Here is a 25201-nt window from a genome sequence, read left to right on the forward strand (position 1 = left end):
TCAGAGATGACTCTGCTGGTCCAATCATCCGGAACAAACAGTCTATCAGGCGGACAACGATCCGGTCTATCTGCCTGAAACTCTTGCAAGGACCGCCGCAGATCAGGAGAAACGGCCGACAAAATTACTCCCTCCCTAAGGATACCTGTGGGTTCAGAATTACCAGGAGAGTCCGGGTCAAAACTCCTAGAAAGGGCATCTGCCTTAACATTCTTAGAACCCGGTAGGTATGACACCACAAAATTAAAGCGAGAAAAAAATAAAGACCAGCGCGCCTGTCTAGGATTCAGGCGTCTGGCAGTCTCAAGATAAATCAAATTTTTGTGGTCAGTCAATACCACCACCTGATGCCTAGCCCCCTCGAGCCAATGGCGCCACACCTCAAACGCCCACTTCATGGCCAAAAGCTCCCGATTCCCAACATCATAATTCCGCTCTGCGGGCGAAAATTTGCGAGAAAAGAAGGCACAAGGTCTAATGACGGAGCAGTCGGAACCTTTCTGCGACAACACTGCCCCAGCTCCGATCTCCGAAGCGTCAACCTCAACCTGAAAAGGCAGATTCACATCAGGCTGACGCAACACAGGGGCAGAGGCAAAACGGCGCTTAAGCTCCTGAAAGGCCTCTACAGCATGAGGGGACCAATTAGCAACATCAGCGCCTTGTCTGGTCAAATCAGTCAGTGGTTTAACGACATCCGAAAAACCAGCAATAAATCGGCGGTAAAAGTTGGCAAAGCCCAAAAATCTCTGAAGACCCTTAAGAGAGGAGGGCTGAGTCCAGTCACAAATAGCTTGCACCTTGACGGGATCCATCTCAATGGAAGAGGGAGAAAAAATATACCCCAAAAAGGAAATTTTCTGGACCCCAAAAACGCACTTAGACCCCTTCACACATAAAGAATTAGACCGCAGAACCTGAAAAACTCTCCTGACCTGCTGGACATGAGAGTCCCAGTCATCAGAAAAAATCAGAATATCATCCAGATATATTATCATAAATTTATCCAGAAAATCGCGGAAAATATCATGCATAAAAGACTGGAAAACTGAAGGGGCATTAGAAAGACCAAAAGGCATGACCAAATACTCAAAGTGGCCCTCGGGCGTATTAAATGCGGTCTTCCACTCATCCCCCTGCCTGATCCGCACCAAATTATACGCCCCACGAAGATCAATTTTAGAGAACCACTTAGCACCCTCTATACGAGCAAACAAATCAGTAAGCAATGGCAATGGGTATTGATACTTAACAGTGATCTTATTCAGAAGCCGATAATCAATACATGGTCTCAAAGAGCCGTCTTTTTTTGAGACAAAGAAAAACCCAGCTCCCAAGGGAGAAGAAGATGGACGAATATGTCCCTTTTCCAAAGACTCCTTTATATATTCCCGCATAGCAGCATGTTCCGGCACAGACAGATTAAACAAACGACCCTTGGGATATTTACAACCCGGTATCAAATCTATGGCACAATCGCACTCACGGTGCGGAGGTAACGACCCAAGCTTGGGTTCGTCAAAGACGTCTTGATAATCAGAGAGGAACTCAGGGACTTCAGAGGGAATGGACGACGAAATAGAAACCAAAGGTAAGTCCCCATGAATACCCTTACATCCCCAGCTCAACACAGACATTGCTCTCCAGTCCAAGACTGGGTTGTGAGACTGCAACCATGGCAATCCCAGTACCAAATCGTCATGTAAATTATACAGCACCAGGAAACGAATAATCTCCTGGTGATCCGGATTGATACGCATGGTTACTTGTGTCCAGTATTGTGGTTTATTATTAGCCAATGGGGTGGAGTCAATCCCCTTCAGAGGAATAAGAGTCTCCAAAGGCTCTAAATCAAAACCACAACGATTGGCAAAGGACCAATCCATAAGACTCAGAGCGGCGCCAGAGTCAACATAGGCGTCCGTGGCAATGGATGACAAAGAGCAAATCAGGGTTACAGACAAAATAAACTTAGACTGAATGGTGCCAATGGAAACAGACTTATCAAGCTTCTTTGTACGCCTAGAGCATGCTGATATAACATGAGTAGAATCCCCACAATAGAAACACAATCCATTCTTCCGTCTAAAATTCTGTCGCTCGCTCCTGGACAGAATTCTATCACACTGCATACTTTCTGGCGTCTTTTCCATAGACACCGCCAGATGGTGCACCGGTTTGCGCTCCCGCAAACGCCTATCAATCTGAATAGCCATTGTCATGGACTCATTCAGACCTGCAGGCACAGGGAACCCCACCATAACATCCTTAACGGCATCAGAGAGACCTTCTCTGAAAGTTGCCGCCAAGGCGCACTCATTCCACTGAGTAAGCACAGACCATTTACGGAATTTTTGGCAGAAAACTTCAGCTTCGTCTTGCCCCTGAGATAGTGCCATCAAAGTTTTTTCTGCCTGAAGTTCCAAATGAGGTTCCTCATAAAGCAAGCCCAAGGCCAGAAAAAACGCATCCACATCGCGTAACGCAGGATCCCCTGCTGGCAATGAGAAGGCCCAATCTTGAGGGTCACCCCTGAGCAAGGAAATCACAATCCTAACCTGCTGAGCAGGGTCTCCAGCTGAACGAGACTTCAGGGACAAATAAAGCTTACAATTATTTCGGAAATTCTGGAAGCTAGCTCTATTCCCTGTGAAGAACTCCGGCAAAGGAATTCTCGGCTCAGATACCGGAGCATGTACCACAAAATCTTGTAAATTTTGTACTTTCGTGATGAGATTATTCAAACCCGCAGTTACACTCTGGAGATCCATTATTGTCAGGTGCACACAGAGCATACAGAGATTAGGAGGAGAGAGAGAAAAAAGACTGCAGCAAGGCAGAGTGGAGGAAAAAAAAAAAAAATTCCAGCAGACTTCTTATAACTCTCCTTTCTCAACCTGGGTTTTTAACACTTTAGGGGCCGGTCAAACTGTCATGATCTCTGCAGGCAGAGATCACAGCAAGCCTATAGAGGGACAAGCTCTCGGAAGATGGAACTATACTGACCATGAACTAAGCCTGCCGCGCAACTAGAAATAGCCAGGTAGCATTTCCTATTTATAGCTAGATGCCCAGCTCTGGCCTAAGACCTAAATAGCTAGCAGAGGGAAATATAAGACCTGGCTCACCTCTAGAGAAATATTCCAAAGAAGACAGTAGCCCCCCACATATAATGACGATGAGTTCAGATGAAACAACAAACGCAGCAGGAAAATAGTCTTAGCAAATTTGAGGTCCGCTTACTAGATAGCAGAAGACAGATAGTATACTTTCATGGTCAGCAGAAAAACACTAACAAAACACCATCCAGAGATTACCTTAAACTCTGGCATTAACTCATAACGCCAGAGTAGCAATCCCTGATCAACGAGAGCTTTCCAGACACAGTAACAAAACTTCAGCTGTGAACTGGAACAAATAGGCAAAACAAAACATGGACAAAAGTCCAACTTATCTAGTAGTAGTCTAGAAGCAGGAACAAGCACTGAGAGGCATCAGATAACATTGTTGACCGGCAAGAAACCACCAGAGAAATGAGCTTAAATAGCGACACCCACTACTGATGGAACCAGGTGAAACAGGAAAGAGGATGACAAGTCCAATTCCACAAGCGGCCACCGGGGGAGCCCAAAATCCAAATTCACAACACCTGGGTGTATGGGTGGATGACAAACTCATATTCAGTGGCCAGTGTCAGGCAGCTGCTACAAAGGCAAATAAAATAATGGGATTCATTAAAAGAGGCATAGATGCTCATGAGGAGAACATAATTTTACCTCTATACAAGTCACTAGTTCGACCACACTTAGAATACTGTTTACAGTTCTGGTCTCCGGTGTATAAGAAAGACGTAGCTGAACTAGAGCGGGTGCAGAGAAGAGCGACCAAGGTTATTAGAGGACTGGGGGGTCTGCAATACCAAGATAGGTTATTACACTTGGGGCTATTTAGTTTGGAAAAACGAAGGCTAAGGGGTGATCTTACGTTAATGTATAAATATATGAGGGGACAGTACAAAGACCTTTCTGATGATCTTTTTAATCATAGACCTGAGACAGGGACAAGGGGGCATCCTCTACGTCTTGAGGAAAAAAGGTTTAAGCATAATAGCAGACGTGGATTCTTTACTGTAAGAGCAGTGAGACTATGGAACTCTCTGCCGTATGATGTTGTAATGAGTGATTCATTACTTAAATTTAAGAGGGGACTGGATACCTTTCTGGAAAAGTATAATGTTACAGGGTATATACACTAGATTCGCCTTGATAGGGCGTTGATCCAGGGAACTAGTCTGATTGCCGTATGTGGAGTGGGGAAGGAATTTTTTTCCCCAAGGTGGAGCTTACTCTGTGCCACATGGGTTTTTTTTGCCTTCCTGTGGATCAACATGTTAGGGCATGTTAGGTTAGGCTATGGGTTGAACTAGATGGACTTAAAGTCTTCCTTCAACCTTAATAACTATGTAACTATGTATAGATAAAAAGAAAAGGAACAGCACACTTTCTACTTATCTTCGGGTGCACGGCCCCCAGGATACTAGTCCATATATCCAGGTTAGTTAATAATTAGAAAAAACGAGGCAGCACTCCATCTTTGCAGTGTTTAGACGTGCAGGATTTTAATCAACCCACTGGTCTGGGCGACGTTTCGGCTCAGACTGAGCCTTTCTCAAGCAATGGGTGTTACAAACAGGTATCAATTTATAGTACTCCCAATAATAATTATAGCCAAAGAGAATATGTAAATCATACAGTAAGTACTTCATATATTGTGCAGATCCAAGTACATGTGCAGATCAGTTCATAGTCATGAACCGATATTATAAGGTGCTTATATATAAAGTGCACTGTGCTCTGTGCTCATATTATTTCACATTTAAAATCCCCATATTCGGTTCCCTTTTCAGAATGTATCCAGCTAATACAACTTCATATTTCTTATGTACATACTTGGACGGTGATGAGCTCATGTGCCGCATGTAGGACGCCATTCCCCGTATTCAGCGTCTGCTAGTACCTCCTGCGCATGTCCAAGCGCGTCATTGGTATAGTTACTGCGCATGTCAAGATACACACTGGAAGTAGTGGATTGCCGACCAATTAGACATTGTAACTCTTGCGCTTAAGCGTCTAATACCTCCGTATCATGGCGCTGCGCTTGTGTAAAAACACTAATAATAATCATCTTACTTGTGGCATACTATTTTGGCCATATATTGGACTTAGTGCCCATACGGATCCATTGTATCTGTGATCTATTCAGTCACCTGCACACTATCCTATGTATTTTATACATTACTTGTGCTGGGGCATATTTTGGAGATATCTATATTTCAATATTTCAATTACCTTTATATGGGTGTTTTACACTACCCTGTCAACCCGGACAACACCTTTTTCAGGCTGTTTCCGGGCGCCACATAGCGTCCAGATGTCCCCGCTAGCCCCTCCGGGTCAACAGTTACAGACCGGACAGCTAAAAGGTAGTACAACCCTATCTACTCATTCCTCATAAATCCAGCCCCAACATAATCAAGCAATAGAATTAATGTGAAAAAATTATTGAGATATTTTGTATTGAGAAAACAATGGAAATCCTCCAAGGCCCTTTGAGTACCTGTCCATAGGAGGAAGACGTCGTCTATGTATCTCCACCACGCCAAAACATGTTGGAAGTGGTGGGACACATAGACGAAGTCCTCCTCCAGCACCTCCATTACCAAATTAGCATATGCGGGGGCCATATTGGCCCCCATTGCAGTTCCACGTTTTTGCGCAAAAAACATATCCCCAAAAAGAAAATAGTTACGTTTTAATATTATTTCCAACAACCTTAATAAAAAGGTCCTGCCTTCTGCTGTAAATTTTGCCATATCCAATTTCTTATCCACCGCCCGTAACCCCCTATCATGGTCAATAGATGTATACAGGGATACTACGTCAAAAGACGCTAAAATAATAATAATGGTTTACTTGGAAATTTATTTCCTTGATTTTAATATATTTTTTATTGGTTCCCTATATTTTAACTGTTTTAGGTACTGCTCATTATGTGGGAGAACATGGTCGCAAGAGGACGGAGAATTTTGACATGAAATTAACTGATAATAAATTCATAAAAAAGATCTTCAGAGAATTAAAAAAATTTATTTAAAAATTTATTTAAAAATTTATTTAGATATGGTGGATTGCTGACACAATTTATTGATATGAAATAAAAAAAATTTTCACATTAATTCTATTGCTTGATTATGTTGGGGCTGGATTTATGAGGAATGAGTAGATAGGGTTGTACTACCTTTTAGCTGTCCGGTCTGTAACTGTTGACCCGGAGGGGCTAGCGGGGACATCTGGACGCTATGTAGCGCCCGGAAACAGCCTGAAAAAGGTGTTGTCCGGGTTGACAGGGTAGTGTAAAACACCCATATAAAGGTAATTGAAATATTGAAATATAGATATCTCCAAAATATGCCCCAGCACAAGTAATGTATAAAATACATAGGATAGTGTGCAGGTGACTGAATAGATCACAGATACAATGGATCCGTATGGGCACTAAGTCCAATATATGGCCAAAATAGTATGCCACAAGTAAGATGATTATTATTAGTGTTTTTACACAAGCGCAGCGCCATGATACGGAGGTATTAGACGCTTAAGCGCAAGAGTTACAATGTCTAATTGGTCGGCAATCCACTACTTCCAGTGTGTATCTTGACATGCGCAGTAACTATACCAATGACGCGCTTGGACATGCGCAGTAGGTACTAGCAGACGCTGAATACGGGGAATGGCGTCCTACATGCGGCACATGAGCTCATCACCGTCCAAGTATGTACATAAGAAATATGAAGTTGTATTAGCTGGATACATTCTGAAAAGGGAACCGAATATGGGGATTTTAAATGTGAAATAATATGAGCACAGAGCACAGTGCACTTTATATATAAGCACCTTATAATATCGGTTCATGACTATGAACTGATCTGCACATGTACTTGGATCTGCACAATATATGAAGTACTTACTGTATGATTTACATATTCTCTTTGGCTATAATTATTATTGGGAGTACTATAAATTGATACCTGTTTGTAACACCCATTGCTTGAGAAAGGCTCAGTCTGAGCCGAAACGTCGCCCAGACCAGTGGGTTGATTAAAATCCTGCACGTCTAAACACTGCAAAGATGGAGTGCTGCCTCGTTTATGTAACTATGTAACTATACACTGTATACTATATACAGAGGTCCTGTGTATAATGTCACCAGTGATCGCTGTATAACCTCTACACAGACACTGCATACTAAGTACAGATCTCCTGTGAATACTGGCACTTATGGTGATAGTATTGTGGTTTTTTTTTATTACTGATCAGTATTGTAGTATTCAGTCACTATGTGGTGGTAATATGTGGTCTGGAAATGGTGTAGCGGTATTTGTTCCTTGTATGTGACATTATTCGATCACTGTGGCTTTAATATGTGGTCTGGTCATGGTGCGGTGGTACTTGTTCCTTGTATTTGATATTGGTCATTTTAAAAATTGAAAAATAAATCATAATATACCTAAATTGTATTGCATATTTTAACAAATATTTAATAGGTTACAGTAGAGTAGGGCCCGGCCAAAAGTGTCTACCGTGTTATGGTGGCGGCTTACAAAATCTTTGTAACATGACACACATGACCCCGTCGCATGACCCCGTCACATAACCCCGTCATATGACCGGGGGGGGCCCACAGTGTCTGAACAGCCCGGGGCCCTGGCTACCCATAATCCACCCCTGCCTTTAGCTCAGGAAAAGAAAATACAAGTGTTCAGTCCTTCAGGCTCAGTCCTGGAGCCTTAACACACTGTGGGGCTTTCACCTCCACACACACCTCCTGTGTTAAGCATTAGCCTTTATTTTATAGATCTAACCACACCCAAAAACCTATCACATGATTAGACATGTGGTTGTGACACACCACAGGTCCTGAAACACAAATAGATGGGTATGGTTATGCCCCTTACCCAGGGGTGAGGTATATGGGTAGCCAGGCGCTCCCATCTCTCATAGCTACCCGTAACCAGGACCCAAGTATACTAAACAATTCCTTATTGCTTTATGTGCATTAAAGAAAACACTCCGGGTTACATCACAGCAACAAGCCACCTATGTGACACATACCTCCCGTCGACTATACAACCTTTAGCCACGCTACAATATATATATATATATAGAGAGAGAGAGAGAGAGAGAGAGTCCACAAAGTCAGAGGCAGCACACCATTGCAAATGAGTTCAAAAAGTGTTCAAGTTTAATAGCCCATCATGGCGACGTTTCAGCTCATGGAGAGCCTTTCTCAAGCAAGGTAATGGTGTACAAACATGGTATTTATCATACAGACAATTGAAGCATACTTAATAGTATTTGTGCAAAAAGGTTATAACAGCTCATGAGAGACAGTTTACATAAAGTGCAAATAGTGGCCAAAGATAAGTGCAAGTGTAATAAAGTGCAGTGCAATAATATACAAACATAAGATAACACACAGTAAACGATTCAATGTTAATTAGCAATCTACACTCAGCTGTATTTCATGAATCATTTCATGGCTCACCCCATCCTGCAATCACATATGCATGCCGAATACGGGGTGAGCCTTTTTGCACAAATACTATTAAGTATGCTTCAATTGTCTGTATGATAAATACCATGTTTGTACACCATTACCTTGCTTGAGAAAGGCTCTCCATGAGCTGAAATGTCGCCATGATGGGCTATCAAACTTGAACACTTTTTGAACTCATTTGCAATGGTGTGCTGCCTCTGACTTTTTGGACTCTCATTATAAGGTTTGGTACATGCCCAAGGGGCGTTGCACCCAGAATTTGTTTTTTCTGTGCTGCTCTCACTTTTTGCTATATATATATATATATATATATATATATATATATATATATATATATATATATATACACCAAAACAGGGAACTATTTGGGTGGATGAGTGGACCATCTTACCTAGGAGGCCTGGCACCCATTGGTGAGCATTGTGCTGTTCCAATTTTTCTATCTATATATCTATATCTATATCTATATATCTATCTATATATAAAAACTTGGAGGCTAAAAAATCTTTTTTGTGGAAACATTTTTTTTTTTATTTTCACAACTCTGCATTATAAACGTCTGTGAAGCACTTGGGCATTCAAAGTTCTCACCACACATCTAGATAAGTTCCTTGGGGGCTCTAGTTTCCAAAATGGGGTCACTTGTGGGGGGTTTCTACTGTTTAGGTACATCAGGGTCTCTGCAAACGCAACATAATGCCCGCAGACCTTTCTATCAAAGTCTGCATTCCAAAATGGCATTCCTTCCCTTCCGAGCTCTGCCATGCGCTCAAACAGTGGTCCCCCCCCACACATGGGGTATCAGCGTACACAGGACAAATTGGACAACAACTTTTGGGGTCCAATTTCTCTTGTTACCCTTGTCAAAATAAAAATTTGGGGGCTTAAAAATCTTTTTTGTGGAAAAAAATGTTTAATTTTATTTTCACGACTCTGCATTATAAACTTCTGTGTGAAGCACTTGGGCATTCAAAGTTCTCACCACACATCTAGATAAGTTCCTTGAGGGATCTAGTTTCCAAAATGGGGTCACTTGTGGGGGGTTTCTACTGTTTAGGTACATCGGGGGCTCTGCAAACCCAACATAACGCCCGCAGACCATTCTATCAAAGTCTGCATTCCAAAACGGCGCTCCTTCCCTTCCGAGCTCTGCCGTGCACCCAAACAGTGGTCCTTCCCCACACATGGGGTATCAGTGTACTCAGGACAAATTGGACAACAACTATTGGGGTCCAATTTCTCTTGTACCCTTGTGAAAATAAAAACTTGGGGGCTAAAAAATCTTTTTTGTGGAAAAAAAAAATATTTTTTATTTTCACGACTCTGCATTATAGACTGTGAAGCAGTTGGGCTTTCAAAGTTCTCACCACACATCTAGATAAGTTCCTTGGGGGGTCTAGTTTCCAAAATGGGGTCACTTTTGGGGGGTTTTCTACTGTTTAGGTACATCAGGGGCTCTGCAAACGCAACATAACGCCCGCAGACCATTCTATCAAAGTCTGCATTCCAAAACGGCGCTCCGTCCCTTCCGAGCTCTGCCATGCGCCCAAACAGTGGTTTACCCCAACATATGGGATATCAGCCTACTCAGCATAAATTGAACAATAAATTTTGGGGTCCAATTTCTCCTGTTACCCTTGAGAAAATAAAAAATTGCAGGCTAAAAAAATCATTTTTGAGAAAAAAAAAAAGGATTTTTTATTTTCACGGCTCTATTTTATAAATTTCTGTGAAGCACTTGGGGGTTTAAAGTGCTCACCACACATCTAGATAAGTTCCTTAAGTGGTCTTGTTTCCAAAATGGGGTCATTTGTGGGGGGTTTCTACTGTTTAGGCACATCAGGGGCTCTCCAAACGCGACATGGCGTCCGATCTCAATTCTAGCCAATTCTACATCGAAAAAGTAAAATGGCACTCCTTCTCTTCCAAGCTCTGCAGTGCGCCCAAACAGTGGTTTACCCCCACATATTGGGTATCAATGTACTCAGGAGAAATTGCACAACAACTTTTGTGGTCTAATTTCTCCTGTTACCCTTGTGAAAATAAAAATTTGGGGGCAAAAAGATCATTTTTGTAGAAAAAATGCGATTTTTTATTTTCACGGCTCTACGTTATAAACTTCTGAGAAGCACCTGGGGGTTTAAAGTGCTCACCACACATCTAGTTAAGTTCCTTAAGGGGTCTAGTTTCCAAAATGGGGTCACTTGTGGGGGGTTTCCACTGTTTAGGCACATCAGGGGCTCTCCAAACAAGACATGGCGTCCAATCTCAATTCCAGCCAATTCTGCATTGAAAAAGTAAAACGGCACTCCTTCTCTTCCAAGCTCTGTGGTGCGCCCAAACAGTGGTTTACCCCCACATATGGGGCATCAACCTACTCAGGAGAAATTGCACAACAACTTTGGTGGTCTAATTTCTCCTGTTACCCTTGTGAAAATAAGAATTTGTGGGCGAAAAGATCATTTTTGTGTAAACAAATGCGATTTTTTATTTTCACGGCTCTACTTTATAAACTTCTGTGAAGAACTTGGGGGCTCAAAGTGCTCCCCACACATCTAGATAAGTTCCTTAAGGGGTCTAGTTTGCAAAATGGTGTCACTTGTGGGGGGTTTCCACTGTTTAGGCACATCAGGGGCTCTCTAAACGTGACATGGCATCCGATCTCAATTCCAGCCAATTCTGCATTGAAAAAGTCAAACGGCGCTCCTTCTCTTTCAAGCTCTGCGGTGCGCCCAAACAGTGGTTTACCCCCACATATGGGGTATCGGCGTATTCAGGAGAAATTGCTCAACAACATTTATGGTTAAATTTCTGTTTTTACACTTGTGAAAATAAAAAAAATTGTTCTGAAGTAAAATGTTTGCAAAAAAAATTTAAATGTTCATTTTTGCCTTCCACATTGTTTCAGTTCCTGTGAAGCACGTAAAGGGTTAATAAACTTCTTGAATGTGGTTTTGAGCACCTTGAGGGGTGCAGTTTTTAGAATGGTGTCACACTCGGTTATTTTCTATCATATAGACCCCTCAAAATGACTTCAAATGTGATGTGGTCCCTAAAAAAAATGGTGTTGTAAAAATGAGAAATTTCTGGTCAACTTTTAACCCTTATAACTCCCTAACAAAAAAAATTTTGTTTCCAAAATTGTGCTGATGTAAAGTAGACATGTGGGAAATGTTATTTCTTAACTATTTTTTGTGACATATCTCTCTGATTTAAGGGCATAAAAATAAAAAGTTTGAAAATTGCAACATTTTTATTTTTTTTGCCATATTTCCATTTTTTTCATAAATAATCGCAAGTAATATCGAAGAAATGTTACCACTAACATGAAGTACAATATGTCACGAAAAAACAGTCTCAGAATCAGCAAGATCTGTTGAAGCGTTCCAGAGTTATAACCTCATAAAGTGACAGTGGTCAGAATTGTAAAAATTGGCCTGGTCATTAAAGGGCACCTGTCACCCCCAAAATGGCTGGTGAGGTAAGCTCACCGGCATCAGGGGCTTATCTACAGCATTCTGTAATGCTGTAGATAAGCCGCCGATGTTACCTGAAAGAGGAGAAAAAGACGTTAGATTATACTCACCCAGGGGCGGTCCCGCTCTGGTCCGCGTCCGACGGGTGTCTCCGGTCCGCTCCGGCGCCTCCCATCTTCGTTCCATGACGTCCTCTTCGGGTCTTCGCGCCGCGGCTCCGGCGCAGGCGTACTTTGTCTGCCCTATTGAGGGCAGAGCAAAGTACTGCATTGCGCAGGCGCCGGGCCTCTCTGACCTTTCCGGCGCCTGCGCACTGCAGTACTTTGCTCTGCCCTCAACAGGGCAGACAAAGTACGCCTGCGCCGGAGCCACGGCGTAAAGACCCGAAGAGGACGCCATGGAATGAAGATGGGAGGCGCCGGAGCGGACCGGAGACACCCATCGGACGCGGACCAGAGCGGGACCGCCCCTGGGTGAGTATAATCTAACGTCTTTTTCTCCTCTTTCAGGTAACATTGGGGGCTTATCTACAGCATTACAGAATACTGTAGATAAGCCCCTGATGCCGGTGAGCTTACCTCACCAGCCATTTTGGGGGTGACAGGTTCCCTTTAAGTACCAAATTGGCCTGGTCATTAAGTACCAAACTGGCTCAGTCACTAAGGGGTTAAACACTGCAGATGTTGGTGTATATATATATATATATATATATATATATATATATATATCGATGATATCTTTTGCATCTGGCATGGTCCACTTGACTCTCTCAATGACTTTTTTTACGGTCCTCAATTCCATCTGACCCAAACTACAATTCACACTCAACCACAGTAGCCATAGGAACCCATTCCTAGATACACTAGTGTACATGGACCGTCAAGCCACCTTTCAACAGATCTCTACACTAAACCCACCAACCGTAATAGTTTCCTCCTGTATTCTAGTTGCCATCCCAAATCCACTAGGAACAGCCTACCATGGTCCCAATACCAAAGAGTAGCCAGGATCATCAGTGACAAAACCATCTTGCCTACCCACCTGATTTACTCAAAACCGAGACACAGAAGGCATTGAATCCACCACCCACGGACCCTCCCACACAAAAACCTGAGCGCACTCCTTTTTTACATACTCATCACCCTTTCATGTCCAAAATTCATTCCTCCATCCGTAGACACTGGCCCCTCCTAACTAAGGCTTATCCATCCATTGAAGCCTTTAAATCTCAGGCAATTATGTGCGACAGGAGACCTCATAACATCAGGAATGACCTTATCAGGGCTGATATTGGTGGCATTCTTTAAATAAACAAACAAAAAATTCCTGACTACACCAAGAGGGGGCACATTTGCCTGCCTCAATTGTACTGCTTTTTCAAACGTCATTAATTCTCTGAGATGGTCGTCCACCCCAGGACAGGTAAGTCCTATCCAATCAAAAGCTATTACACCTGCAAGTCCAGTTTTGTGGTTTATGTGGTGAAATGTCCATGTGGTCTATTATATGTGGGGGAGATAACCCAACACATCAGAGATAGAATCGCAAGTCACAAATCCACAATCAGATGTGGTAAGACATGGTTTCCCTTACCATTCTATTTCTCTAATGCCAGGCATACTATCTCACATCTCAGATTTCAAATCATCGAACAGATACCAAGGCCACGACGTGGTGAGAACCATATCAAGATCCTTCAACAAAGAGATTCCTTTTTGGATACATACCCTACAGACACTTTCCCCCAAATGTTTGAACCGCAAACTCAATTTGTTGATCTAATCTCTCATTTTCTTCACAAAGTAGGGTGCCTCTATCCATATTACCTTGCAACCCTCCATTCAGGTGAGTAGTTCCCCTTTCCCGTTTCCCCTTTCCCTCTTACCCCCCTGCTTCCCTTCCTTCTCTCCTCTCCTTGTTTTGTCGTTACCTCTCTTTGATCCCTTTGTTTCTACCCCATGGACCCAGGTAATCCAGGGCTCCATGACTCTATATACATATTACTCTGCTTATTTTTCCTATGAGCACTAAATCCCCTTTCCTACAACAGGTGTCCTTTGCAATCAGAATATCCTTTATACCATTCCGTGAACCTTGCCAACAGGTAATATGGGCTACATGTTTCCCTACCTAATTTAAACATATCCAGTCACACTGATCCTGATAGTTTCTTGTACCCCTTTCCCTTTAAGGGATTGTATTTTTTGCCCTCTTTTGTTTTGCCATGCAATGTTACTTGATGGCTCCTATGGCTTATTCCAGACCTTTAGGTGGCTTATTCCAGACCTATACATACCGTATATACTCGAGTATAAGCCGACCCGAGTATAAGCCGTCCCCCCTAATTTTGCCACAAAAAACTGGGAAAACTTATTGACTCGAGTATAAGCCTAGGGTGGAAAATGCAGCAGCTACCGGTAAATGTCAAAAATAAAAATAGATACCAATAAAAGTAAAATTAATTGAGACATCAGTAGGTTAAGTGTTTTTGAATATCCATATTGAATCAGGAGACCCATATAATGCTCCATACAGTTCATGATGGGCCCCATAAGATGCTCCATACAAAATATGCCCCATATAATGCTGCATAAAGGTTGATGGTCCCATAAGATGCTCTGCACATTATACCCCAAGAGATACTCCACACATTATGCCCCATAAGATGCTCCATACATTATGGAAAAAAACACCAGAACACAGGCAGGGATGCTTACCTGTTCAAGGCCTCCAACAATTGCACTACCCAGGGTGCACCAGGCCCAAATGAAGATAGCGAAAACACAGGTGCAAATAATACCGATGCAGCCAACCTACAATCAGGAATTGGCTGCTTGGAGCACCCGTGCAAAAAAATAGTCTGTATGTGGCATGTTCACACAGGTAAGCATCCCTGCCTGTGTTCTGGTGTTTTTTTGTTTAGTTTAGTGGAGGGTTTCCTCCAATGGTGTTTTTTTTTAGATTAGGACTGCCAAGATACAAGGACCCTTGACGTGGGTTGGCAGCTTCAATATTGTGGCCATAATATCAACCAATACCTTGCATACATTGTTATGTTTTTGGTGCACTGTACAATTTTCCAGGGTGCGCCTGGGCCCTAGATGGCTCTGTACACTGTGGCCTCTGTTCACACAGGTTGCATCATGGTTAGCCCGCTATATATATGGCGTCATTAATAGGCTTTTCACCATATACTTTGCATTCCTGTGTGAACATGCCACATACAGACTATTTTTTTGCACGGGTGCTCCAAGCAGCCAATTCCTGATTGTAGGTTGGCTGCATCGGTATTATTTGCACCTGTGTTTTCGCTATCTTCATTTGGGCCTGGTGCACCCTGGGTAGTGCAATTGTTGGAGGCCTTGAACAGGTAAGCATCCCTGCCTGTGTTCTGGTGTTTTTTTGTTTAGTTTAGTGGAGGGTTTCCTCCAATGGTGTGTTTTTTTTCCATACATTATGGCCCCATACGATGCTCCATACATTATGGCCCCATACGATGCTCCACACATTGTGGCCCCATAAGATGCTCCATACATTATGGCCCCATAAGATACTCCATACATTGTGGCCCCATATGATGCTCCATACATTGTGGCCCCATGAGATGCTCCATACATTATGGCCCCATACGATGCTCCATACATTATGGCCCCATACGATGCTCCATACATTGTGGCCCCATATGATGCTCCATACATTGTGGCCCCATATGATGCTCCAAACATTGTGGCCCCATATGATGCTCCATACATTGTGGCCCCATATGATGCTCCATACATTGTGGCCCCATATGATGCTCCATACATTATGGCGCCATACGATACTCCATACATTGTGGCCCCATAAGATGCTCCACACACTTGCCCCATATGCTGTTGCTGCGATTAAAATAAAAAAAATCACATACTCACCTCTCTTCGCTCAGGCCCCCGGCACTTGCGATAGTCACCTTCCTCGTTCCACGTGCCGCTCTGTCTTCCATCCTTTGCACTGACTGTTCAGGCAGAGGGCGGCACGCACACTAATCGCGTCATCGCGCCCTCTGACCTAAACAGTAAGTGCAGAGGATGGCAGACAGAGCAGCGCGCAGCGGTGGAATGAGAAAGGTGACTATCGCGCAATGCTCACCTCCCACGATATACTCACCTGCTCCCAGCGCGGTACCTGGCAGCGTCTCACCGTCAGATGGTCTTCGGAAGCCGGCGGCATCTTCCTATGTTCAGCTGTTACATACCGCTCATTAAAGTAATGAATATGCGTCCATATTCATTACTTTAATGAGCAGTACCACGTGACCACTGAACACAGGAAGAGCTGCCTGGAGACCATCGGACATGCAGGAACCGCGCCAGGAGCAGGTGAGTATGTTACCGCGCCGCTTCCCCGCCAACTCCCCCCCCTGCTGACAATGACTCGAGTATAAGCTGAGAGGGTCACTTTCAGCCCAAAAAAGTGAGCTGAATATCTAGGCTTATACTCGAGTATATACGGTAACTAAAATTAAGCTTTGACTCATCATTACTTTGCTTCTTGTAATCTTGTATTTTATTTATCTGTTTTTTTTTGTTTGTAATTTTATCTGTAGTTTATTTGTAATTTTATTTGTAGCTTCTATTATGGAATTGGTCTCTCATACCTTGTTTTTTCTTTAACAGAGACTATATGAATAAGACCCTGTGAGGGTCGAAACGTTATGTTCTTGTTGCCTCACCATTTTCTCTATCCCTGCACCTGAATTGTGTTATTGCTGTATCTGTATGTGTACAATAAAATTTTCTCAAGCCTCTATTAATAGTATGCGGTGATTGAACATTCCTCTACTACGGGGATTGCCATCTCACTTCACCTGCACCATGGAACTCTCCAGGCAAGAGTGCTCACCACTAGCGTTGAGCGAAACGGATCGGACAAATTCAAAAATCGCCGACTTTCGGCAAAGTCGGGTTTCATGAAACCCAACCCGATCCTAGTGTGGGATCGGCCATGAGGTCGGCGATCTTTGCGCCAAAGTCGCATTTCGTATGACGCGTTCAGCGCCATTTCTCAGCCAATGAAGGAGGACGCAGAGTGTGGGCAGCGTGATGACATAGGTCTCGGTCCCCACCATCTTAGAGAAGGGCATGACAGTGATTGGCTTGCTTTCTGTGGCGTCACAGGGGCTATAAAGGGGCGTGCACGCCGACCGCCATCTTACTTCTGCCGATCTCAGCATTGGGAGAGGTTGCTGCAGCTTCGTCAGAAGAAGGGATATAGTTAGGGAGGGAAGATTAACCCCCAAACCGCTTGTGCTGTAGTGATTTCCACTGTCCAACACCACCTTTTTTTGCAGGGACAGTGGAGGCTATTTTTTTGTGCATCAGCTCTGTAGCTTATTAGGCTGCCTTATAAGGCTCCCTGATAGCTGCTGTGCAAACCAACTGCTTTTTTAAAAGCAAAAATCCTGTTGCTGCTTTCTGCAGTTATTTTGTTTATTTGTCCACACTTTTGTGTGCAGCAGTCCTTTTTGTTGCTGCCATACTTGTCCTGAGATCATTGTAGGGAGATTAAAATTGTACTACAGTCCTTGGATTTTTTCAGATATCTTCCAGCCACTTTCTGCCACTTACATTGTGTTGTGTTACACACTGGGCCTGAGTTGTGGTGCAGTCTCCCCCCCAAAAAAGGGAGATTCAAATTGTCACAAAGTGGATATATGTCAGTTCTGTTAGTTTGTCGTATATCAGCCAGCCACGTTCTGCCACTTACATTGTGTTGTGTTATACACTGGGCCTGAGTTGTGGTGCAGTCTCCCCCCAAAAAAGGAGATTCAAATTGTCACAAACTGGATATACGTCAGTTCTGTTAGTTTGTCGTATATCAGCCAGCTACGTTCTGCCACTTACATTGTGTTGTGTTATACACTGGGCCTGAGTTGTGGTGCAGTCTCCCCCCCAAAAAAAGGTTGTTTCAAATTGTCACAAGGTGGATATACATCAGTTCTGTTAAGGCCCCGTCTCACATAGCGAGATCGCTAGCGAGATCGCTGCTGAGTCACAAGTTTTGTGACGCAACAGCGACCTCAGTAGCGATCTCGCTATGTGTGACACGTACCAGGGACCAGGCCCCTGCTGTGAGATCGCTGGTCGTGTCGGAATGGCCTGGGCCGTTTTTTGGTCGTTGAGGTCCCGCTGACATCGCTGAATCGGTGTGTGTGACACCGATCCAGCGATGTCTTCACTGGTAACCAGGGTAAACATCGGGTTACTAAGCGCAGGGCCGCGCTTAGTAACCCGATGTTTACCCTGGTTACCAGCGTAAATGTAAAAAAAAAAAAACAGTACATACTCACCATCTGATGTCCGTCAGGTCCCTTGCCGTCTGCTTCCCACACTGACTGAGCGCCGCAAAGTGAAAGTACAGCACAGCGGTGACGTCACCGCTGCGCTCTGCTCTCACTGTACGGCGGCACTCAGTCAGAGCGGGAAGCAGACGGCAAGGGACCTGACGGACATCAGATGGTGAGTATGTACTGTTTGTTTTTTTTGGTAACCAGGGTAAACATCGTGTTACTAAGCGCGGCCCTGCGCTTAGTAACCCGATGTTTACCCTGGTTACCCGGGTGCTGCAGGGGGACTTCGGCATCGTTGAAGACAGTTTCAACGATGCCGAAGTCGTTCCCCTGATCGTTGGTCGCTGGAGAGAGCTGTCTGTGTGACAGCTCCCCAGCGACCACACAGTGACTTACCAACGATCACGGCCAGGTCGTATCGCTGGTCGTGATCGTTGGTAAATCGCTATGTGTGACGGGGCCTTTAGTTTGTCGTATATCAGCCAGTCACGTTCTGCCACTTACATTGTGTTGTGTTATACACTGGGCCTGAGTTTTGGTTCAGTCTCCCCAAAATAAAAAGGGAGATTTAAATTCTCAACAAGTTTATATACACCTTCTACCTTGTTTTACAGTACCATATAACGGTTGTTATTTTGGTTACATTTTCCCAACAATGAGGAAGTCTGGTGGAAGAGGCCGTGGGCGGTCGTTGCCAGCTGGTACTGATGTTGGTGGTGGAGCATCTGGTGGTAGTGGGAAAAGCAAAATAGCACCTAAGGCTGGAGGTGTTGAGCCAGCGTCATCATCTGGCTACACAAGGCCTCGAAGGCTCCCTTACCTTGGAGTAGGAAAACCGCTTTTAAAGCCGGAGCAGCAGGAAAAAGTTTTGGCTTTCCTTGCTGACTCAGCCTCTAGCTCTTTCGCCTCCTCTTCAGAAAGTTCAAAATATAAAAGCAGCGAGTCGTCAGTGGATGCTCCCGGTCAGGAACAAGACGTTTCCTTGTGTCCGTCACCCAAACCAAAAGTGAAGGATGCGTCAGGCGACACCACAGGTTACTCCATGGAGCTCTTTACACATACCGTGCCTGGGTTAGAAAGGGAAATTGTTAACTGCCCATTACAAGATGAATCGGACATGGAGTGCACTGATGCACAGCCACAGCTAGATTATTATGCTGTTTCATTGACTCAGATCACTACATTGCCCTCGCAGTGTACTGAGCCAGAATCTGACCCTGATGAGACTATGGTGCCCCGTCACGAATGATATAGTACCTTACACGGTGACACAGAAAAAGGTGCACATGACATTGAAGAGGAAGTGATAGATGACCCAGTTGTTGACCCAGATTGGCAGCCATTGGGGGAAGAGGGTGCCGCTGCCAGTAGCTCAGAAGCGGAGGAGGTTGATCCGCAGCAGCCATCTACATCGCAACAGCTGTCATCTGGCAGGCCCGTATCAGGCCAAAAACGTGTGTCAAAAACAAAAACAGTTTTAGGACAGCGAGGCCATTCGGTGAAAATAGCACAGCGTGCAATGCCTGAAAAGGTATTCGATAGTAGGAAGAGTGCAGTGTGGCAATTTTTTAACCAAGATCTGAATGATCAGTCAAAAGTTATCTGTAAGAAATGCTCAAAGACCTTTAGCAGAGGGAAGAATCTTCAAAATTTAAATACAACGTGCATGCGTAGACATTTAACCAGCATGTACTTGCAAGCCTGGACTAACTACCAAACGTCACGTACCATTGGTGCTTCCCTCACTGTAAGCCCACTGGTTAGGACACCACCAGCAGCAAATGTGGAGGTATCGTTGCAACGCCAAAGCAGTCAGGGAATCACAAGGTTATTGGTAGGAAACACTGTATGTAGGCCAACATCAAGAATACCATCACCAACCCTCTCTCAATCCGCCATGTCCACCACCACCACCACCGCTAGTTCCACCATATGCAGCTCTCCAGTCCAGCTCACCCTACAAGAGACCCTCATTAGGAAAAGAAAGTACTCCTCCTCTCATCCGCGTAAACAGGGTTTGAACGCCCACATTGCTAGACTAATCTCGTTAGAGATGATGCCCTACCGGCTGGTTGAAAGCGAAGCTTTCAAAGACCTGATGGCCTACGCAGTACCACGCTATGACCTACCCAGTCGGCACTTCTTTGCGAGAAAAGCCATCCCAGCCCTCCACCAGCATGTCAAAGACCGCATTGTCCATGCACTGAGGCAATCAGTCAGTGGAAAGGTGCACCTCACAAAAGATGCATGGACCAGTAGGCATGGCCAGGGACGTTACGTGTCCATCACGGCGCACTGGGTTAATGTGGTGGATGCAGGGTCCACAGGGGACAGCCATAGTGGGACAGTTCTGCCTAGCCCATGGTCTAGGAAACAATTGGCTGCAGGCGTTCGCCACCCCTCCTCCTCCTCCTCCTCCAGAAGCAAAAAAATCGTCCACAGAGTGCAGTCACACGACCACTCCATCCGCAGCTGCCAGTGTTGCACACGAGGTGTCCCATTATCGAACAGCTAGTGGTAAGCGTCAGCAGGCTGTGTTACAAATGAAGTGTTTGGGCGACAACAGACACATCGCGGAAATACTGGCCGAGTACTTGCAGCAAGAAACTCAGTCATGGCTGGGCAGTGTACATCTTGAGGCAGGCAAGGTAGTCTATGATAACGGAAGGAATTTTATGGCTGCCATAACCCTTTCAGAACTGAAACACATACCTTGCCTGGCTCACACCTTGAACCTGGTGGTGCAGTGCTTCCTGAAAAATTATTTGGGGTTACCAGCCCTGCTCCTGAAGGTGCGGAGACTTTGCTCGCACATCCGCCGGTCGCCCGTACACTCCAGCCGTATGCTGAACCATCAGTGATCGCTGAATCTTCCCCAGCACCACCTAATAATCGATGTTGCAACAAGGTGGAACTCCACACTGCACATGCTTCAGAGGCTGTGCGAAAAGAGGCGTGCTGTAATTTATTTGTGGTAGGATACACATTTACGGGCAGGCACTTGGATGGCAGACATGGAGTTGTCTGGTATGCAGTGGTCGAAGCTACAAGACCTCTGTCAAGTCCTTCAGTGTTTTGAGGAATGCGCACGGCTGGTAAGTGCAGACGACGCCATCATAAGCATGAGCATCCCACTAATGCGTAAGCTGATGCAAAGTTTGACGCACATTAAGGAGCAGGCGTCTGCAGCCGAAGAGGAGGGAAGCCTTGATGACAGTCAGCCATTGTTAGCTCAGGGAACTCTCCTGGACAAGGTGGCAGATGAAGAGGAGGAGGATGATGGGGATGAATATTTATGGAAGGAGGATGCTTCTCAGGGGGCAATAGAAACTGGTGGCGTTGCAAGGTCAGGTACAGGGTTTTTGCGGGACACAAATGATGTTGATTTGCAAGAAAGTGCTCCTCAACCCAGCACAAGCAGTGAATTGACACCTGGAACATTGGCCCACATGGCTAAGTATGCCTTGCGTATCCTAAAAAAGGACCCCCGCATTATCAAAATGAAGACCTTTGAGGATTAGTGGTTGGCCTGCCTCCTGGATTCACAATATAAAGGAAAATTACAAAATATCATGCCACATGAGAACCTTGAGCAAATATTGGCTACCAAACAAGCAACTCTTGGAGACCGTTTGGTTCAGGCATTCCCAGCACACAGCGGCGGTGATGGTTCTCACACGAGCCATAGTGGGCAACATGGCAGAGGTGTTAGAGGTGCACAAATCCGAAGTGGCGTTGGACAGAGGGGTTTTATGACCAGGTTGTGAAGTGATTTCGCAACGACCGCTGACACGACAGGTACTGCTGCATCGATTCAAAGTGACAGGAGACAGCATTTTTCCAGTATGGTTATGAACTACTTTTCCGCCCTTATCGATGTTCTCCCTCACTGGTCATTCCCATTTGATTACTGGGCATCTAAAATAGACACCTGGCCTGAATTGGCAGAATATGCATTACAGGAGCTTGCATGCCCTGCTGCTAGTGTGTTATCAGAAAGAGTACTCAGTGCTGCTGGTTCAATACTGACCGAAAAAAGTACACGTCTGGCTACCCGAAATGTTGATGATCTAACCTTCATGAAAAATGAACCAATCATGGGCGCATGCGCGGACTCCGGCAGTGACGGACATGTTGTGCTGAGCTCCGCCGCCCGACAGACCCCACTCAACCCGTTTTAGCGACCAGAGCACGGTAAAAGTTTCACCGTCGGGGACAATATACCTCAGAGATCGGGGAAGCTCGTGATGCCGATGAAGGGTATCGCAGCACAGTCGGCGGGCCGCACTATTACGGACCTCTTCATGAGAGATACTCCTTCCAAAATGGCCGCCGCAACAAATCCATCAACAGCCTCTGCAGCGCTTAGCGATGGTGACAGAGCGGGACGACATCTCCACGCACACTGAAGCGGTGATATCAACCGCAGCCCTTACGAGGTCCCTGCAGGAAACCTTTTGGGAGGAACTTACCTCGGCCATGCAAAGCATTTCATCTCAGCTGCAGGATATTGCGCAACGCACTAACAACCTAGAAGGTTAGAAGGTTGGAGGAGTGTTTAAACTAGGAGTGTTTAAACTAGGGATTGGGGGGGAGGGTATTCATTTTATAGGAGGGGAAGATAGTGCAGATAGAGACCTGGGCACAAATAAGGAAGTTGGGGGTGGCGGTGGCATGGGGGTGGGGTTAGAACAGTTAGTAATTTAAGAAAGAATAGAGGTACAGAGAGTAACATCAAGTGCATGTATACTAATGCCAGAAGCCTCGCCAACAAAATGGATGAATTAGAACTAATGTTGTTGGAGCATAATTATGACATGGTGGGGATATCTGAGACGTGGCTGGATGAGAGCCATGACTGGGCTGTTAACTTGCAGGGCTATAGCCTGTTCAGAAATGACCGTACAGATAAGCGAGGAGGAGGGGTGTGTCTATATGTAAAATTTTCCTTAAAACCCATCCTGCGTGATAATATAGGTGAATTTAATGAAAATGTAGAGTCCCTGTGGGTGGAGATAAGGGGAGGGGGAAAAAATAATAAATTACTGATAGGGATTTGTTATAAATCTCCAAAAATAATGGAAGCAATGGAGAATATCCTCGTAAAGCAAATAGATGAAGCTGCGACTCAAGGAGAAGTCATTATTATGGGGGACTTCAACTACCCTGAAATAGATTGGGGAACAGAAAACTGCAGTTCCAGCAAAGGTAATCGGTTTTTGACAACTATGAGAGACAATTACCTTTCACAACTGGTTCAGGACCCAACAAGGAGGGGGGCACTGCTAGACCTAATATTAACCAACAGGCCAGACCGCATATCAAATATAAGGGTTGGGGGTCACTTGGGGAATAGTGATCACAAAATAATAAGTTTTCATGTAACCTTTAATAAGATGGGTAGTGGGGGGGTGACAAGGACACTAAACTTCAGGAGGGCAAATTTCCAACGGATGAGAGAGGATCTTGGTGCAATTAACTGGGACGATATCCTGAGACACAAAAATACACAAAGAAAATGGGAGACGTTTATTAGCATCCTGGATAGGACCTGTGCACAGTATATACCGTATGGGAATAAACATACTAGAAATAGGAGGAAACCAATATGGCTAAATAGAGCTGTAAGGGGCGCAATAAGGGACAAAAAGAAAGCATTTAGAGAATTAAAGGAAGTAGGTAGTGAGGAGGCATTAAATAAATACAAAAAATTTAATAAATTCTGTAAAAAGCAAATCAAGGCAGCAAAGATTGAGACAGAGAGACTCATTGCCAGAGAGAGTAAAAATAATCCCAAAATATTCTTTAACTATATAAATAGTAAGAAACTAAAAAATGACAGTGTTGGCCCCCTTAAAAATAATCTGGGGGAAATGGTGGATGAGGATGAGGAAAAAGCCAATATGCTAAATGACTTTTTTTCATCAGTATTTACAAAAGAAAATCCCTTGGCAGACAAAATGACTAGTGATAAAAATTCCCCATTAAATGTCACCTGCTTAACCCAGCAGGAAGTACAGCGGCGTCTAAAAATAACTAAAATTGACAAATCTCCGGGCCCTAATGGGATACACCCCCGAGTACTGCAGGAACTAAGTACAGTCATTGATAGACCATTATTTTTAATCTTTAAAGACTCCATAATAACAGGGTCTGTACCACAGGACTGGCGTATAGCAAATGTGGTGCCAATATTCAAAAAAGGGGCAAAAACTGAACTCGGTAATTATAGGCCAGTAAGCTTAACCTCTACTGTGGGTAAAATCCTGGAGGGCATTCTAAGGGATACTATACTGGAGTATCTGAAGAGGAATAACCTTATGACCCAGTATCAGCACGGGTTTACTAGGGACCGTTCATGTCAGACTAATTTGATCAGCTTCTATGAAGAGGTAAGTTCCGGACTGGACCAAGGGAACCCAGTGGACGTAGTGTATATGGACTTTTCCAAAGCTTTTGATACGGTGCCACACAAAAGGTTGTTACATAAAATGAGAGTAATGGGGATAGGGGAAAATATGTGTAAGTGGGTTGAGAGCTGGCTCAGGGATAGGAAACAAAGGGTGGTTATTAATGGATGGAGCACACTCGGACTGGGTTGCGGTTAGCAGTGGGGTACCACAGGGGTCAGTATTGGGCCCTCTTCTTTTTAACATATTTATTAATGACCTTGTAGGGGGCATTCAGAGTAGAATTTCAATATTAGCAGATGACACTAAACTCTGCAGCGTAATCAATACAGGGGAGGACAATTTTATATTACAGGATGATTTATGTAAAC

At 44.4% G+C, this 25201-nt stretch overlaps 1 long non-coding RNA gene across 1 annotated transcript in view; it reads left to right on the forward strand.

The window, feature by feature from the left end:
* The window catches only part of LOC143818172 (uncharacterized), a 58785-nt gene extending 41952 nt beyond the window's left edge, over positions 1 to 16833 (forward strand). Inside the window, exons 2-4 of the long non-coding RNA XR_013224360.1 lie at positions 13729 to 13937; positions 14143 to 14196; positions 16748 to 16833. This is a non-coding gene — a long non-coding RNA (uncharacterized LOC143818172). The remainder of the gene's footprint in view (positions 1 to 13728; positions 13938 to 14142; positions 14197 to 16747) is intronic.
* The last annotated feature ends 8368 nt before the right edge of the window (positions 16834 to 25201 follow it).

Source organism: Ranitomeya variabilis, chromosome 3 (genome assembly GCF_051348905.1).
Source record: "Ranitomeya variabilis isolate aRanVar5 chromosome 3, aRanVar5.hap1, whole genome shotgun sequence".
Taxonomy (NCBI): domain Eukaryota; kingdom Metazoa; phylum Chordata; class Amphibia; order Anura; family Dendrobatidae; genus Ranitomeya; species Ranitomeya variabilis.